A 6375-nucleotide genomic window follows, 5' to 3' on the forward strand; every position below is an offset into this window, starting at 1 on the left:
AGGACAACTAAACACCGCCCCTCAGGTGATTTTACAACCACTTGGAATTATTCGCGCTGCTGTTACCGGGCAGATATCGCGCCTGAAGGTTTTGCTCTTGTGCTGCACACAGGGCGCGCGCGGTGTGTTTTAGAGGAAATCACGTGACCTAGCGTGAGCTCTGCTGCGTCAATACTCACTTAACTCAGTACTTTTCAGTTCAATTAACGAGGAACCTGAGGTTTTTAAAAAATAATGTTTTAGGAAAATATGATAAAAAATATATTACTTTTAAAAAGTAACATCTCCATAATAGAGCCTACATGTCAGCTGAGGCATGTTTAGTTCATGTACAAGTCAACAATGCTAGAATCATGTAAACACTTGACTCAAAACCCTACACCTCTACTTATTGACACATATGTTGTGTATTTATATGACTGTAAGCAAAGCTGGGGTGGGGGATTTGAGTTTGAACCCACCTTGAATTTTAATTTGCTTATTTTTTGCATTGTAGCATGGTATTTTCAAGACAGCAGGTAAAATTCCATGACTGATACGGTTAAGTTCAGGTTCACATGCCAATGACGTGTTTTGTGGCCAAACATGATCCACTTATATACATCCTATTGAGAAACTGAGAAACTGAGCACGGCCCAAATACAAACAATCACGTCTAATAAATGAAATGTGTGGCATTTCAGATCTGACCTGATCTGCCCAAGATTTAGCATAGAAATATGCAAGACTTCACAAATCACACACACACGTTATAATGTATAATAAAATTGCTTAAAAGAACGAGCTTTGGACATTATTCAGTGTGCTAAAAATGTTTACAGCGTTATGGAAACACAGGGGAAAACCAGGAAGGAGGAGATACTAGATAAACCGGAGGGTTCTGTGTCACTTGGCTCTCATTTGCTCCACCTCCAAAAAAAAAAAAAAAAAGTGAAAGCAAAAGCAAGTAAAATAATCTTTGTTGATTTTTCATCTATAAATAAGTAAATGAATAAATAAACAAGTAAATAAGTAAATAACTATATTTGATAATTTTATTCTAAAACAACAACAAAAAAAACACTACGATAACATATGGAAGGTAAATGTTTACCCAAGAGCTCAGATTGTCTCATCCAAATCTGTTCTAGGCAGACGATTTCACACAAGTTTGAGACTAGTGTGCATAGTACATTAATAAAGAAGTATGTATTCTAAAACGCTTACTAAACAAAGTACATAAATGAGAATGGCTGGATAAATACGTATGGACACAAATAATGCACATTCAGCAATGAGTATTCAAACTTAAAAACAAAGCATGCAAAATACACATGTGGACTCAATACCAATGTATGTAAAATAATTATACACACATAAATATATGTACAACACAGAACACACAGGCACAATGAACAAAAGAAAAATTATTTGTTGTTTCCCAAACAGGCAGGAGGTCAATATTAGAAACCCCAAACAATATAACCATGACATTTTATAATTTATACTTATGAATATATTATATTATTAATTTATGCTAATTGTATTACATCCTTAAGCAATTGACTTGGCTTGGAGAAGATAAAATTAAGTTCTTCGACTCTTCTTCGAAAATTTTTTATATGGATCATTGTGTCATATGTTCACGGTTGGTTTAACATCATGCATTTAATTAAACTAAATCCCTTCAGGTGCTTTAAAGGCATTTTAAAATAATTCACCCGGTAATGGCTGAATAGCAATGCTTAAAAATATGATTAACTGTTTGGCAGTTCTTTTTTCGATTTAGTGCAATGTGATTATTTTTAATTAATCTTTTTGAGCAGCCTATTTGACATGTTGTTTTTGTTTCTCTTTATGCCACTTACAGAGGGATGTAATGATGGATTGCCTTGTTGTGTTGTAGGCTATAGGCTGGTTCAGTTTCTCAAAACAGTCTAAGGGAAATGCAAGAAGAAACCTAATTACAATGCAGCATATATCATTTAAAAAAGACTTCAAAGGCAGTTTAATGAGGTAGTGTCTGGCATTTTAGAAGGGATTGATTTCCAAAGTCAGTGTCGGACTAGTCCACATAATATGATGTGGAGCTTTAATAAAGAGGCTGTTACAAATATGAGACATATATATATATATATACACCTAAGACAAAGTGACATCTACTGGCAGTTTAGGGAATTTAAAACAAAGTTCCCTAGAGCAAATGAAGTGCATACAGTATAATGAACCATGTGATCTTCATGTGATTCATCATGGGCACAGACTCACCCAAACTGGACAGCTGAATATTTGAAAAAAATAAATAAATAAATAGTCCAGTCTTCATCTGTCCAGTTTGGGTGAGTCTGTGCCCATGATAGCGTCAGATTCCTGTTCTTGGCTGACAGGAGTAGAACCCAATGTGGTCTTCTGCTGTTGTAGCTCATCCACCTCAAGGTTTGATGTGTTGTGCTTTCTGAGATGCTTTTCTGCTCACCACAGCTGTAAAGAGCGCTTATTTGAGTGACTATAGACTTCCTGTCAGCTCAGACCAGTCTGATCATTCTCCTCTGATCTCTCTCATCAGCATGGTGTTTCAGCCGGCAGACCCTCTGCTCACAGGATGTTTTTTTGTTTGTTTTTTGAACCATTCTGTCTAAACTCTAGAGACTGTTGTGTGTGAAAATCCCCAGAGATCAACAGTTTCTGAAATACTCAAACCAGCCCATCTGGTACCAACAACCATGCAACAGTTGACTATATGAATGGAACATTGACCTGTATCTGCATGATTTTATGCATTGCACTGCTGCCATATGATTGGCTGATTGGATAACTACTGTGCACAGGTGTTCCTGTTACAAGTGACCAGTGAGAGTAAGTTTGCATTTCAAACAATAACCAAATATTACTACAAACACGCACTGGTCAATAAAAGAGCATGGGTTCTTAAAATAACTATGCATGCTAAAAATATTAGTATGCAAAAATAAGTATGCATGCTCAAAATAATTGCATGCTAAATAAGTATGCATACTTAAACCTTTGGATGGGAAAAAATTATGCATACTCAAAAATTTGTATGTAGAATTAGTATGCATGCAGTGTTCAAGGATAATGATGATGACTTAAGGCATGTACTAATCATGAACTAGTAACAGCATTTAAAAGATGGATTTGATACAAACATCATGTCACTTTATGAAGTGAAGATGTCTGGTTTCAAGATGAAAGTTTTCATAAAGATTTGCTAAAAATGCTGGTACGGATAACATAAGGATAACTGCATACTTATATACCTGCACACAAGCATACTTCCATACTACTGAATTTACATACTAGCACTGGCATCCCAGCCGGTATGAATTCTCCGACCTCACCTGTTCTTAGGGCAGGCTCCAGATCTATCGCTACCCTGATCAGGACAGTTTGCTTGCTGAAGATGAAAAAAAATATTACTAAAACATGCACTAGTCAATAACAGCACGAATACTTCAAATACATACTAAAAATACTAGTATGCATACTCAAAATAATAGTATGCAAAAAAAAGGTATGCATACTTAAAATAGTAGTATGCATACTCAAAATATTAGTATGAATAATTGTGTAGGCCTAATTCAGTAAATTGATGTAATTTGAAACAAGCATGCAGTACAAAATGAAGTAATTAGTATTTAGTTTTCACACAATATTTATATAGGATTACCGCTCTATGTGTTTGTCGCTTTCATCCACACAGGCTTGTGAGGAATTTGAAATATTTGTTCATCTTTTCATTATACTTTAACTGAAGCAGTGTGCTACGATGCATCTGTGTTAGTCTGAAAGTGTGCTCGAAGCATTCTAGTACGCAAGTATGTCATTCTATGAGTCAAGTGTGCAAGTATGCATGTATTATAGTATGCAAGTTTGCAGGTATGCAATGGTACAAGAGTATTCTAGTATAAAAGTGTGCTAGTAGTCGCTGATATTCTCAAATTACAGCTATTAAGTATCAAGACTTGGTGTGCACTCACTTCCTTGATGTTCTGGGACATTTTAAGTTCATTCTCTGTTTATATTTTGAACTAAAATGAGCCCATAAAAGTATGCATACATGCATGCAAAAATAAACATTGTGCTCCTGCTGAAGTTATTGTAAGAAATCAGTATAGATGTGCACATCTCAAACCATTTCTCCATAACCAAATATCACTAAAGCACGAACTGGTCAATCAATGTCCATGGATTCTTAACAGAAGTATGCATACTCCAAAAATTAGCGTCTAAAATATATACATACTCAAAATCTTAGTATGCACACTCAAAGTATTAGTATGCAAAATGCAAAATACATGCTGTGCTTTCAGTATGATCTTGATTCTTATCTGTAAAGGAATATAATCCAAATGGAAATAAAATGCGATGAAAGGATGAAATTAAATAGAGAACTCAAGTATGAATACAAAATGAAGTTTTTGTTTTTTTTTTTGAAATTTAGTATATACACAAAACATTGCACAAATATTTCCACAGACAAATTTGCATAATCCATTAAGCATACTTGAGATAAATGTGCATGGAAAATGAAGACACATGAAACGAAAGAATACGACTGGAATAGAAAACTCAAGTAAGAATAAAAACGATGCATGCTTTATTCAAAATTAGTATACAGCTTACAAAAGATGGTTTAGATTCAATTATCGTGTCACTTTGCACAAACGTGAGGAGACTGCTTTCAGGCTAAAGCATTTATGCTTTCAGAAAGATTTATGCTTTCATCCACACAGGCTTTTTCAAGATATATATTTAAAGACAAATGATGCTGGTAAGGATAACATAAGTGCATACCTGCACACCACCATACTTGCACACTACTGAACCTGCATGTTATACTACTAACACTGGCATTACATCTGGTGTGAATTCTCCCACCTCACATGTTCTTGGGACAGGCTCCGGATCCATCGTGACCTTGATCACAATAGTGTGCTTGCTTAAGATGACTAAAATACATACACTGGCCAATAAGAGCATGAATATTTAAAATGCACACTAAAAATACCAGTATGCATACTCAAAATATTAGTATGCAAAATAAGTATGCATACTCGAAATAATAGTATGTGAAACAAGTATGCATACTCGGAATAATATTTGCGATAAGTATGAACATTCAAAAATAAGTGTGTAGAATAAGTATGCATGTGAAAGAAAATGAAGTATACTTTATTGAAAATGAGTACGCATCTTTCACAGGATGGTTTGTATAGAATTATCACGGTGTGACTTGTGCTTTCATCCACACAGGCTTTCTACAGAAATCTGAAGAATGTTTGTTCATCTGTTCATTATTCTTTAGTAGCAGCAGTGTTTGTGCTATGTGCTAAGCTTGTGTGTTAGTTTAGAAATGTGCCTGCTTATAAATAGTCTAGTATTCTATTATGTAACACTATATTATGCAAGTATATTAATGTGATATTCTGTCATTGCAAGTGTGCATGCATTATAGTATGCAAGTGTATTAGCATGAGTATTCTAGTACATTTGCATATGTATTCTAACATATGCAAATGTATTGAAATGTGGTAAGTAGATGATACAGGATTTAAAGGATCTGCTGCTAACATGTTGGTGCCAGATACCACTGCATACCTTCAGAGGTCTTGTGGAGTCCATGCCTCGACGGGTCAGAGAAACACTCCGCTTAAAATTCCAGTAAGATTTAATACTAGCACACTTCACACTTGCATAATAGTGTACATGAATAGTAACACACTTTGTTCCTATCACACTGCACATATACATGCATACTAACATACTTGTATATTGGCATACCTGCACACTTATATATATATATATATATAAATACTAGTGCATACTAACATATATGCCTACTAACACAGTCACAATTCATACTTGCACACTACTACACTTGAACACTTGCATAGTTGACTACTAGTACACTTGCATACTGTGCATATGTGCATGCTAGCACACTAGTATGAATTTCTGAATTTGCCATTAAATAAATGTTCGTGCAAGAAAGAAATATAGAGGTGTGCATTTCAACCAATTTACATACCCAAACGTTATTACACATTCATCGCTCAATACAAGAGCACGGAAACCTAAAATAAGTACGCATACTAAAATGATTAGTGTCCAATAAACTGTACCGGTTAAAATATGAAAGCGTAAGTATGCATACTCAAAATGGTATGTAATATTATGTTTGTGATATTAAGTGTGCATACTCAATAAAAGAGTAGTCAGAAAAAGTATGCATACTCAAAAGGCTATACAGATTAAGTATGCATACTCAAAATAATAGTATGTAGAATAAGTATGCATACTCCAAAAAAATGAGTGTTCAGAATAAGTATACCTGCTCAAAATGATAGTATGCAAAATAAGTAGGCATACTCAAAA

This window comes from Ictalurus punctatus, chromosome 5 (genome assembly GCF_001660625.3).
Source record: "Ictalurus punctatus breed USDA103 chromosome 5, Coco_2.0, whole genome shotgun sequence".
Lineage (NCBI taxonomy): Eukaryota > Metazoa > Chordata > Actinopteri > Siluriformes > Ictaluridae > Ictalurus > Ictalurus punctatus.